Source organism: Chanos chanos, chromosome 10, assembly GCF_902362185.1.
Source record: "Chanos chanos chromosome 10, fChaCha1.1, whole genome shotgun sequence".
In the NCBI taxonomy this organism is placed as follows: Eukaryota; Metazoa; Chordata; class Actinopteri; order Gonorynchiformes; family Chanidae; genus Chanos; species Chanos chanos.
This window is the reverse complement of record NC_044504.1, coordinates 26,231,268-26,245,197: the sequence shown is the minus strand read 5'-3', so window position 1 is coordinate 26,245,197 and position 13,930 is coordinate 26,231,268.

Genomic DNA, 13,930 nt, shown 5'->3' with positions numbered 1-13,930 from the left:
GATTATGAAAGAGTTACTTACCCCTCAAGCAACCCACAATTCCATGTCTCACTCAGTAAACATAGGAGGAATCTGCTTTTTCCAACACAGATGACTGTTGCTCAAGTTGTACAAAGTAAAAAAAATGTTTACTTCATTGTCAGAGCTTGGACTGCTAGATTTTTGCTACACTTGGTCAGGTGTTAAATACCTGATTTCTACTACAGTAGCTCAAAAGATGGTTTTGTTGTACGAGACAGAATGGACAGACAGGGAGCAAGAAGGAGGAAGACATCACTGAAAGATCTTTTCAGAGAACTAATCTCATCTAATGAAAGAATTCTTTTAGCCCTTTTTACCTTCTTTTAGTGATGAGTTGTAGCATAGTGGGACCCTCATGTGATGTGTTAAAAATATCTTCCTGCAAAACATGTGAAACTGGAACTCACAAATTTGGCCTGTCTGCTCTAAATCAGCATTTCTTTCAAAACTGACTTACAGGTGAATTTTCTTTAGTTTGGTTTTGGGGCAGGTTGTATTGTTTGTTTGGGTTTTTTGTTTGTTTGTTTGTTTTGCTTTTTTGTTCTTCTTGTTGTTGTTGTTTGTTTGTTTCATCATGATCCTCTGATTGAATGGCACAGAATGAGATTAGCATTCTTCTTCCTGCAGTCTAAGAGAGAAACAATGCCAAAGAATATGTATCAATCAGCATATATATATATGTGTGTGTGTGTGTGTGTGTATGTGTATATATAAACATATATATATATATATATATATATATATATATATATATATATATATATATATATATATATATATATATATATACACACACACTCGGGGGTAATTTGTCTCTAGTGTAAGTTAATTTTCTCCTTTACTGTTTTTTGAATTCCGTCTGCAACAGTTATGAAAATGCCACATGAAAGCAAGAAAGAAACCAGAATCCATGTTTCATTAAACGACCCTAGGGCTAATAAATGAATGTTTACAATTCAACAGTATGTGTACACAATAACCCACTCTTCTCTGGTCTGGATCGGGAACTTCCTTTAAATACCAGCAGGCTATAGCTCTGCAGCAAAAAGGTCCCATTAGAGCTGATCCAACTTCCCTCTTTGATCCCTCATTGGCTGAAATTTTAGCTGCTCAAAGTGGTGTTAATGCAGAATGGGCTAACCAGACATACAAGGTTTGCTTGCTGTTGGCTAACAATAAACAAAACAAAACTACAGCAGTAAACAAGCGAGAACATCCTCTTAAAGAATATTTGCAGGATTACCAAATACATTTGTGTCATTACAGGCAAAAGAGTGTCAGCTGTTTGAATAAATGCCATACTTACCTGGGTATTATGATCCCCAAACACACATTACCAACTGACTCTGCATAACAATAAAAATGTTACAATAACAACAAAATTATTGCTTCATTCCTGAGATACTTGTTAAGCATAGTCCTGGAGCAAAATGTACTCTGAAGTACAATCTATTTTCATCATCTTTGTTCTTGAAATAAGGCTTTTTTTAAACAGATTTACAGTTTATGACAGATTTGACAGATGGAAAGACTAAGGACAATACAAAACAGGAATGTACAAACACAATGCATTGACAATAAAGCATCTACTGTCCCAACACCAGACCACAGAGTCCTGCTGTTATCGTCCGCAAACAATCAGGGTTTTAATTGATTTGGAAGAATATTTGGGTGATTTTCTATACCACAAATGCATGATGAAGGAGAAATGTTCACTGTTTGACCAATTATATCATTGATTACTTTAAGAACATCTTTCCAGGACTTGTGTGCACATTCTAGTAAACAGTGAAAGTATGTTGCTTCTCTAATCTTGCACTTATTACAAAACTTTGATTGATTTCGGTTAATTTTATTCCATCTCATTGGGGTAATATGTAGTCTATGATTTAGGTTAAATTGTAGTTCCTCTGCTCTGTTAGTGGTAAAACAGCCAGATAGGTTGAGCCACATATCATCCCACTCTTTATTTTCAGTTTCAACACCGAAGGCATCCTCCCATTCTGTTTTGAGTTGTATTTTCCCTCACTGTCCCAGAGAGTGATACAAAAAATCATGTCACTAGTTTGGTTAAATTATTAATGAATATGTGCTCTAAAGAGGAGATTGCACAGAAATACTGAGACTGTTTGAGAGTGGATACGCCATAGTTGCGTAACTGGAAGTACCTAAAAAATTGTATGGCTGGAATTTTGTGCCTATCTTTTAACTGATCGAAACTCATGATTCTGCCATTTTCTACAGTGTCTCCCAGTGTCTTAATGCCTTTATCAGACCATACACAGAAAGAGTTCTGCTCTAGACCAGGGGGGAAATCTGGATTGGAGTATAGGGGCATCAGTGGGGATGTAGTGTTGTCCAAGCCCTTCATTTTCCTAGTTAGCCTCCAAACTTTAAGAGTGTTTTGTAGAAGAAAGTTACCCTTAACAGCCGAACTGATCCACTTCCTGGAAGTGTACAATACATTTTTCAGAGGTACAGGGGATACTGAGTCTGATTGAATATCAAGCCATTTAGACTCTGGGTCTTCTTGAAACCAGTCTCGAATATATCTGCAGAGACATGAGAGTTGGTGCAGTTTAAGGTTAGGAACAGCTAAACCACCTTTCTCCAGCGGAAGCTGTAAGCAGGCCAGTTTGATCCTTTGTTTCACAATAGAAAGACTATGAGAGCACTATTTAACTCTGATAGTGATTTATGTGACAATAATATAGGGACCACTTGGAATGGATACAGTAGGCATGGTAGAACATTTATTTGAAATAGGTGTACCCTCCCCAGCAATGACAAAGGGGGACTGGACCAACAGACAAGATCCCGCTTAATACACCAGATTAAAGGAGTAAAGTTGGCCTTATACAAATCATGTAAAGAGGGGGTAATGTGGCTGCCTAAATAAGGAAATCCTGATGGGGACCATCGAAAAGGAGAAGCATCAGCGGGTACACAAGGATCCTGCTTGGAGAGAGACATTGCCTCAAATTTTAAAAAATAATAATCCTGTATCCAGAAAATGTAGTGAACATAACGATAAGCTCAATCACTTGGTTAATTGACCTGGCAGGATTACTTAGGTAGAGTAATATTTTGTCAGCATACAATGATATTTTGTGTTGCTTTGCCCCTGTTTGGGTGCTGCTTGTAATGACCAAAATATTGAATCCAGTTTTAGACGGTGTTTAAGTTACGCGCTAGCTTATAGGCAGTGCATTGAGCTGCGAGTCATACCTGTGTTCAGTGATGGTGGGAGAGAGGTGAGCAGGCAGGCGAGCAGGCAGGCAGGCAGGCAGGCAAGCAGGCAGGCAAGCAGGCAGGCAAGCAGGCAGGCAGGCAGGTGAAGGGGTAGGCAGGTAAGCAAGCAGGCAAAGACGTAAGCAGGCGAGTATGCAGGCAGGCAATACACAGTGGTTTAAATCAAAATTCCCAAGTAATCAGAAAAGGGGCTTTCTTAAGTCTCCAAAAGGTATAGAGTTTTCAAAATGGCATATTAAACTGAGTTTGTAGAAGTGTATAAGTGTAAAAGAGTGTAGTATATAAGCGAAAAAGCAGTAAAGAGTGTAAGCGGTAAAAAACTGTTGGTTCACCAGTGTCTTCCAGTGTCTAAACTATGAGGCTCAACCTGTGCACATGAAAAACGCCATCTTAACTGATAAGGTATCGTGTGGCAAATGTCAAAATAAAAGTCTCAAGCAAAAGGCCAATGAACCTAAGCAAAAAATAAGTCTCTGAAGGGAAATAAGTTTAAATTCCAATCTGGCTCCTACACCGCTAATGTCAGGATCTGTGCAGATGGCCTCTGTAAGTGGCTCTATTGCTAGTGCAAAGAGTAAAGGTGATAGTGGGCAGCCTTGTGCAGTGCCTCATTCAAGTGGAAAAACGGGAGATCATTTGCCATTTGTAATTACAGAGGCTTTCCTGTGGCATTTCCTTTCCTCTACAGTGGAAACATAAGTGTTGCTGGTACACTAAGAACCTCACGCTATTGTGTGACATTATTTTACTTTGGCGTCGTCGGCAGGATACCAGTTCCACTGTTGAGAAATGGACACGGCCCAGCAGAGTAGTGCTAATTCACCCATAACTGCACAGTTTGTTATGCCATGGTTTACGGAGGCTGCTTGGATTCCTAAATTTGATGGTGAAAAAGCAAAATTTACAGTATGGAGGGCTCAGGTGGAAGCCATGCTGAGGGCAAAAGGGCTGAGTCAACAGCAGCAAGCAGATTTTGTTTTGAGCGCCCTAGAAGGAGAGGCTAAGCGTGAGCTGCAGCTAGTGAATCCAAGAGATAAGAGCTCTGGAGCAAGTACTGGGTATCTTACAAAAAAAACTGTAAAAAACTGCCAAGCCACCCACTAAAGCACAGCTACAGGCCAGTTTTTTTTAACTGTAAGCAGCAAGCTGATGAAAGTGTGAATGCTTTTATACTAACACTGCGAGAAGTGGATGAAAATGAAGTAGGTGATGATCTGTTGCTTGACCAGTTTACATGGTTTAAATGGCTGGTTCACAAGCAGGACCCATAAAGCAGGAATTGAGCCAACAGGTGCAGTGAAACAAACATATGACCTTCGCAGCTGCCTGCAAAGAAGCTTAGGCCCTAGAACAGGAGCTGCAAGATGGGGAAGACGCCATCTTGGCTCAGAGGGTCACTGTTCCTGCCTCACAGAGCACCATTACAGCGAAATGGAACTACTAAAGGGCCAGATACAGGCTGAACTGCAGCAGGGGCTGATGGGAGAAATGAGAAAGGAAATTATGGAACAGCTGAAAGCCCTTTCAGCCAACAAAATGGAGGAGATGAGGACACACCTTGCAACTAGGGAAGCGCTTCCAACCCCTCGAACTCCACCTATGGATCAAGGGGAAGCCGCAACACAAGCCCCTCAGTTGAGACAACGGCAAGCAGGCACTGTGGCACCAGCCTATCAGTGGGACGCACAGGGCAGACCCATCTGCTGGAATTGTGGAGCAGCCGGGCGTGCTCATTGCCAGTGCCCCCGCAGGACATCCGGGCCTCAGGATTTTTAATTTCCCCTTTAGCTGAGGGCCGAGCAGTGGGGGCAGTCACCCAGGATAAGGAGCCCACCTTACAGCCTAAGTCTGCCTTAGTTGGTGAGTGTGCGTATGTTGTCATTCAACTGAATGGATGCTCTACACCTTTTGTGCTTGATACAGGATCGCAGGTCACATTGCTGAGCTGAAGTTTGTTTGGGAAGCACTGGAAGGAACCAGTGTGACCAGTGCCAACAATTACCCCTTTTCCACTACCGCGGTGCCGGTGCCTAATCGAGCACCCGGCACCGCGCTTTTCCACTGACAAAATACTGGTGCCGGTGCCAAAAAGCTGGCACTGGCACGGCACCACAGAATTGCTGGTCCCAAAAGTTGGAACCACTGACGTCAGAGGCTATGCAAATAAAAACCACGCAAAAACCAATCAGTTCAGCGTTTGATGTGTTTGGTATGTGAAGTTCTCTAGAGAGGCGGGAGTAACAAAAAACGTCTGACCAAGTAGCGGTAGGCTAAAGGATATTTGTAGCATGAAAATATGTATATGACTAAAAGATGTATGAGCAACAATTTGTGTCTACATCAACACAGGCTGTTGTTTACATGTTACATGAACGTAGTTGGACCCAGAGTGGTAGAAAAAGACACTCTCTCTCTCTCGGCTCTGGCTGATGCAAATAAACCACTGCAAACCTTCATTTAAACACTCATTTTAACTTTTGAGCTAGGTGACAGACTTACTATTTTCATGAATTTTGCCCCCAGAGAGAAAAGTTACAGGGCAAAATTCGTGAGGTGTTTCGCTGTGTGGAAGCCTAGCGTAAAAGTAAATTTATAAAAAGCAAGCAGATGCGTTCTGTCCGACATTATTTTTTCCCCACGGAAATTACCCAAACTTTCACTATGTAGCGTTCGGTTCACAAACCTGTGGAAATGCGGGCCGGTTCTCAAAAGGCACCAAGGCAGCACTGGCTCCGCATTGGCACCGGCACGGGTACCAGCACCGTCGTAGTGGAAAAGAGCTAAATGTCCCCTGGCTGACCCTGCGTGCTGCGGGCTTGAAGATCCCCTATGTGGGCTATGCTTTGGTTGACTGTATGGTAGGAAGTGTTCGTGTTCCTGGAAAAAGTGTGATAAATGCTAATGATGAATGCCTCGGACTAGATAAGGGCATACTTATAAGGGCATGAATATTATTGAATCTGTATGGTCCACACTCACTCAGGGGAACCATCCAGGGCTGTCAGATTTTAAAACCTCCTTGCCTCCTGCAGCAGGGCATGTCTAAAGCATTCGCAGAGTGCCAGCGGGTTGTCACTAGGGGACCTCTTCCACTTTACCAGGGCATGGCAAAATTACCATGGTAACAATCAGTGATTATTCCACCGCAAACTGAGATGGTCCTGTGGACACAGGTATCTGAAGGCACAGCCAACCTGTCTTGTAATTTTATTGTAGAGCCTCTTCCTGACAGCAACACCGCACGGCATGTGGGGTGGACCCTAGCCACACTAAATGGAAGATGAGTGCCCTGCAGGATCCGCAACCCCAACACTTACCCAGTAGAAGTTCCTCGGCACCAAGCAATGTGACATACAAAGAGAACAAGTTAAGTTTCAGTGATTGCGCACGCACACACACACACTGTGAATAGTGAGCAGTGAATTTGTCCTCTGCATTTAACCCATCCAACACACCAGTAGTGAACACACACCAGACGCAGGAGCAATGGGCAGCCTCCTTGGTGAGCGCCCGGGGAGCATTGGGGTTAAGTGCCTTGCTCAAGGGCACACAGCAATGGATGTTGGGCCTGGGAATTGAACCGGCAGCCCTCCAGTCACAAGTCTGGTTCTCTACCCGTTAGATCACGGCTGCCCCCAAGAGCTCATACTCAATAGTGTGGTGTCGTTGTGGAGGTAGCGGTGAGGCAGGTAGGGATCACAGAGGGAGCTGGTGGTGTTGAGTCACATCCTGCGCTGGACACAACAGGATGTGTAACGTGATTTACTTGCATCTAGCCAAAGACTGTGATAGGCTATATTTAGAAGTCCTACAGTTAGTAGTCCTATAGTAAGGCTGGCGATGAAAGTTCTTGGCTTACTTGAGAATAAAATGACATATTTGATTAAGTATTTTAAATGCACAAAATACAATCTCTCAAAGTATTTTCTTACAAATTACAAATACAAATTACAAAAGTAGAAAAGTTATTAAATACACATTTTAAATACATTTAATACTGCTCATTGTAGCGGACTCATACACAAAGCCAATGGTTGTGTTGGTGCCACATATTTAATGGTTTAATAAATGTCTGAAAATACACACAGATATATTTTATAACAGGGGTGGGCAAATCCGGTCCTGGAGGGCGATGGTCCTGCTGTTTTTCTTGTCAGCTAACTAAATACAATCTGTGATTGGCTGAAGAGCGTGCACACCTGTTGACAAGGTGAAAATCAACAGGTAACTACGAGGCGAAAACAAAAACCCGGCAGGTCACTGGCCCTCCAGGACCGGATTTGCCCACCCCTGTTTTATAAGCTTAGTCAATGCCTGCATATGTGCTTTGCATAGAGCTAACACGGAGAATATAGCAATGAGTTCGTTCTGTTCATTGAATACGTGTTTTTGTTTCTCATTAGCTTAAAACAGACACCATTCATCAAGAAAAATAACAGGTCTTTTGCACAGTTATTATCCAACGGGTGAGAGAAAAACACACACATTCAATCATGTTCTCATCCACCACAATGAAATGTACACTCCCACGACCCATTCTTTTCATTCGTATCACACTCGCGCTAGTCGCCAGCCTGAGAATTACTGTGCTAACCAATACGGCACCGTCTAGAAAACATTTAACATTTAACGTACGTTTAACACGGTAAACACAAATAAGGATTACTACACAATCGCGGCAAATTATTTCACTCAAACATCACCAGCTCACCTGAAAATACACACAGATATATTTTTTAAACTTGGTCAATGGCTGCACATGTGCTTCGCATAGAGCTAACACGGAGAATCTCAGTATAGCAATGAGTTCACTCGATACCTCGTGACTAGCAACACGAAGCACTATCTAGTGCGCCACTGCCACCTACTGTGCACCAATGAACTTGCTGGTGATAAAGAACAAAGAACTGTACGGCATGTATGTATGGGCTGCCGACTCCAAACTCGTCTGCTGAACTTAAAGAAAGAACGGATGACATCATGTCTTACTATGCTACCTCATCTCTGGCTGGCAGTACGGAGTGACATCATAACCGGGAGTCAAACATTAATCCTAAAATAATGTGGACTGGGCTGGCTATGAGCTCCCTCACTTACGAGCGCGAACGCGTTTCTGCTTATTCTCGTCTGAAGTTTGGATCAGCTAAAGAAAGGCAGGTGACACCCCCCCCACACATAGAAATACCTGCACAAATCAACAAAACTGTACATTAGAGGCAAGGTTCCTGCTGCAATCATTAACTTCTCTCTCTGGCTGCGTCCAAAACCGCATACTAACGTACTAAATAGTACGTCAAAACAGTACGCCACCATTGGTAGTACGTCCAAATGCATAGTATGCATAGAGTAGTATGTGAATAGTACCCGGATGACATACTACTTCCGTTGGAAAAACGAAATATGCGAGCACTGGACACTTTTCAATCCCATAAGGCTATATGGAAAAAAGGGGCATTTCTGTTGCGGTGTTTAAATGTACTGCTGTGTCCGTTTACAGGTAGTCGTCATTAAACCGCGATTATAAAGCTCGTGCGCAAAAATGTGGCGCAATTTGATTACCTCATTAGTGCGTCCAAATTCTAGCATACTTTCTTGTCTAAAATCTTTTAGTATGTACTCCGCACTACGTACTTCAATGCAAGTTTAGTGTGCAGTATGTAGTATGCGGTTTTGGACGCAGCTTCTGTCTTTTGGCATAACGTGGCGGTGCTGATTAACACAGATATTCTGAGAGCCAAAAGTCCCGCTTCCGATGCCCCAGGTGCAGACTGGTTTGATATTATTTTTAACGATTTTGCGATTGCATTTAACGATTTCAGAAGGAAATTTAACAATATGCCTGTGACTGATTTTACAAATTGCATTAGTGCTGTACAAAGTTAGAGGTGTGCAATTTTTTTGTGCCCCCCCCCCCCCCCCCCCCCCCGGGCTTCCAGTTGGGAGACCTGAGGTCAACCAAACCCCACCCCGTCCCCATCTCATACTTCTGAGCGGGAGTCTTTCTCAGGTAGTAGCGTACCTAACTCACAGACTAGAATCAGGGCACACACGCCGACAAAGTTAATTGACCAAAACAGTGACATTATATTATTGACATGATGTTCAAAGGAACGACAGAAAACTGATCGTGCAAATGTCACCATTCCGATTTTTTTTTGTGCAGGCGCCCTGTGCCGACCCTGGCAAGATGCCACCCCTGCCCATGTCACCCATGCCTAAATCCGCCCCTGATCTAGACGATGTGGTTGTGTTTTCTCCTGATTTTGACAGCCATGTGTGCCATCTGGAAGAGGTGTTTCCTGGTGGCTCCACCAGCATGTCCCGAAGCTGCAGCCCAAAAAGTGCCACCTGTTCCAGTGAGAGTTGACTTATCTGGGGCATGTTATCAGTGAGAAAGGGGTGGCGACAGATCTGGCTAAGACAGCAGCAGGCAGGGACTTGCCAGTACCCCAGACAGTGAAACAAGTAAAATCTTTTCTTGGCTTTGCTGGTTATTCTCGCCGCTTCATACCTGCTTTCTCCAAGATCGCAGTGCCACTGAATGCCCTGACACACGGTACCTCCACACCCGAAAAAAAAGACAGCTGCAATTGGTTGGTCCCCAAAGTGCCTGCAGGCTTCTGACCATTTGAAAGGAGCCCTGTTGAATGCACCTGTCTTAGCATATGCTGATTTCTCTCAACCTTTTAGGTTGTACACAGATGCCAGTTTTTAGGGCCTGGGGGCAGTGCTGGCACAGGTACAAGGAGGCCAAGAGCCGCCTATGGCAGCTGTAGCCTCCATCCTGCGAAGCGCAACGACCAGAACTACAGCTCCTTCAAGCTGGAGTTGTTGGAGTCACAGAAAAGTTTAAAGACTATCTCTATGGCACAGAATTTACTGTTTTTACAAACAACAACCCCCTGGTGCACCTTGAGACAGCCCAGCTTTGTCCATGCTTTGTCCAGGTTGCCTGATCAGCAAGGAGGAACGGCACCAATGCATGCTGACCGGGTCATGATTGAGGGGGATGAAACTTGGGAGGAACGCCAGGCCAGAGATCCAGATCTTGCCCAGTTATGACAGTGGAAGGAGCAGCAACTGCCTCGGCCAGAGGTATGCGATATGCAACAACTGCTTAGAGAATGGGACACAGTTTTACTGAGAAATGGTGTACAGGGAAGATTGTGTAAAGAGACGGGTTCAAGTAGGAGGCCAAGGGTGTGTGGAGAACATACCACGAGGGGATGGGCCACCCTAACAGTGAAAGAGCTTTGGCGGCTCTGCAGCAGCACTGTTATTGGCCCAGGATGACCCAGGATATAAAAAAGTGGACTGAAACCTGCTTACAGTGCGTCTGTGCCAAGGCTAGACCGGAGGTGAGAGCCCCGTCATTACCCATTAACACCTCGTATCCATTTGATGCCCAGATGATTGGTACTCCTACATTCTGGTTACTACAGACTTGTTCTCAAAGTATGCTCTTGCAGTACCTACCAGGGACCAGTCTGCTTACACGACGGCCCAGGCCTTATACAGCGGTCCTATCCAGACATTTGGCTACCCAGAAGTTATGTTGACTGATCAAGGGGCTGCCTTTGAGTAGTCATTAATAAGTGAGCTTTGCCAACTCTATGGATGCCAAAAGAGCCACAGCACAGCTTATCACCCCCAAGGGAATGGGGCCTGTGAAAGATGCAACTGTTGAGGCTGCTAAGTTCCCTAACAGAGACTGACAAGGCACAGTGACCCACCGAGCTGCCAGCCCTAATTCAGGCCTATAATAACACCATCCACAGCACCACCGGGATGGCACGGCACTGCGTGGTGTTTGGCCGGCATGCCAGACTACCTGTGGACTGGGCAACTGGCCTTAGCCCTGCTATGGAGTCCTACACACTACAAGGCTGAGTCAAGCAACACCAAAAAGCCCTGAGTCACGCATACCAGGCAGCAAAGAAGCAGTCTCAGGACAGACAAGAACGAGACCAGGCCCTTTACAACTGACGAGCTAAGCTTGCACCCCTGCTTCCAGATGAGCAGGTGCTCATTCACAATTTCCGCAGAGGAGCAGAAGGACAGATGACCCTGAGATGGGTCACAGAACCATTTGTTGCAGTGACTCAGCTGTGGGAAGGCCACTCGGTGTATGTCCTTCAGCCAGAGGGTAAGGGAGCCCCAACACACACAGTACATCATAATAATCCCCGACCATGCCCTTTAAATGTGCTACAGGACAGAAGAGAGCCAGCTCAAGAACAAGAACTCCCAGTAGTGGACCAGCCAAGTCAGTTGCCCCCTCCCGTGTGGTGGCTCCCTGGTTGGATCACAAGCGCTACCCAGCAGCAGGCAGCACCTACAACTGACCAAGCTCAGGTTGAACCACCTGACCCTCCAAGGGGACCAGCAGTCCTCGCTGAACCTGAGCATCCCAGTGTGCGTCACTCACAGCAAACTAATTTTGGGTTACCTCCAGCGATGTATAGTAACTGAGTAATTGTTCGGGATGGCCAAGGGGGGGGGGGGGCTTTTTTTGGCTAGATTTTGATTCATTTGATCCCAATGTTTGTTTGGTTTAACCTATCATTAAGTATGGGTTTGCTGGTTTGATGTGTATTGCACGGTTTGATTACTGTTACATTGGTTTGATTAGTATTGTTATTGTGTGAATTTATGGATTAGTGGTGTTACGCCAACTTTAGACTGAGCATGAAAATGATGAGATATTGTTGTGATTAACTGGACCACACCCCCCACAGCTCAGTATTGGCCGAGACAGGAGAGGGTAGTTTGCGAATGTTCATTTGAGCCAGGTGAGGGAGAGCTTCGCAGAGGAGCACGGGAGGTCAGCAGAACAGCAGGGATTTGATTCATGGAACAAGGACACCAGCAAGGAAGTTGGCTCGAAGTGCAACAGCACGAGTGTATCAACGGGTGAGAAACTACTGTTACTGGGCAAGGACTGGGACCATTGCCCAGACATATGTGAGTACATGCCTTTATTGTTTGCGTCGATACACAAGGCAAGTGCTGGCTGTGGGTCCAGGCCGAGTGGCTGGGTGTCCTAGGCTGTGCTCTTATTTAAAACATCAGTGTTACTTCTGTAGTTTTATCCCTGTAGTTTTTTTATTAACTGTTTTAAGTGGCTGTGATTTGATTGGAGATAAACTATTCAAAGTTATCCTGTGGCGTTTCCGTTTCTCAACAGTGGAAACATATTTGTTGCTGGTACACCAAGAACCTCACACTATTGTGTAACAGATTTGCAAGGTATTTACTTGGCTTATTTCCATACTTGTTGTTGGATTTTCTTGTGATTTTACAAGTAAACGAACCGGAGCAACAGCGCGCTTGGAGAAAAGCTTTATTTGGTGGTGGTGGAACCCGGCAGCAAGTCCGCTTGCGCCGCAGCTTAACTCAGAGAACTGTTACCGTGATCGACCTTTTATACCATGAAGCAAACAGACAATAGGTGTACAACATTGCTTGATGCAAATCAGAATCTAGGTGTTAATGCTAAATTCCCCTTTTGTCTGTGATGGCTGCCATTTGCCCATTACCGGTTGTATTTTGCCTTAATCAATTGCTCTTGGCTGCAACAGTAACGCGGCGCCAAAGGTGTGAAGCTTACTTTGTATCTATGGTAATAAGACCATCAGGTTAAACAGTTCTCCTATCATGAACCATGTCTGTTCAGATGTCACTATAATCTTACAATCCCCCCTTTGATCATAACAAAACATGATCACAAAAAGAAATAATTGTAAGAAAATACATGAACAGAAAGAGAAACCAAGATATGTTAATAGTAATCACGTACACAGCCTAATACTGAGTACAGGCATCTCTGCTTACAGTATAAAATAAAATATCTTTTTAAGATGATGCATAGATATTGAAAGGATGTACAGCATTATAAAAAATGACATTGTTGGCATGGTGGATGATTGTATTTAACAGTTATGGTGCTGGATTGTATTGGTGGATGAGATCTCCTGAAGCAGGCTGTGCTATACTGTGTGTTTGACCGATGCAGATGTGTCCCGTGTCCGGTGATTCTTCAGCAGATGTCAGTCAGGTGTCAGGTACAGTCCAGTGTAGATGTCTGATGTCAGCCAGGGCACCCTTCTCTAGAGGGTTGTTTAGGATCCTCCTTTTCACTAGAATACCTGCAATGACACACAGGAGAGGAAACGGAAACGCACCTGGCCAAAGTTCATTGACATCAAAATGAACTGTCATTTGTATAGACACCTAAAATATCCCTATTTAGCTTCGGCTGGAAGCTACAGTATTTATCAGTGGTGGTATCCTCAGGCGACAAGCTAGAGCCTAGACAACTCTAGTCCCGCCATTTCTGGACTCTGATAAATACTACCGCCATTCTGTCCCTAATTTTTAGGTGGATTTACTAATTTACAATGGCACCAGTTGTCTTTTCCCTGCACCTTAACTGCTGCATTAGTGACTAAAAGAACCTGATATGGACCTTTGTACTTGGCCTCTAATGCTACCCTTTGAGGTTTGACCAGGCAAATGACAGTGTCCCCCCTCTGGAGGTAGTTGCCAAGCACTGTAAACCTGTTTCTCAGCATCCTGTACTGCGAGACTGAGTTGTTCACAGTACTGCATCAGGCTGTCAAGTAAGGTGCGCATCGGCTTTGCACAGATCCATTGT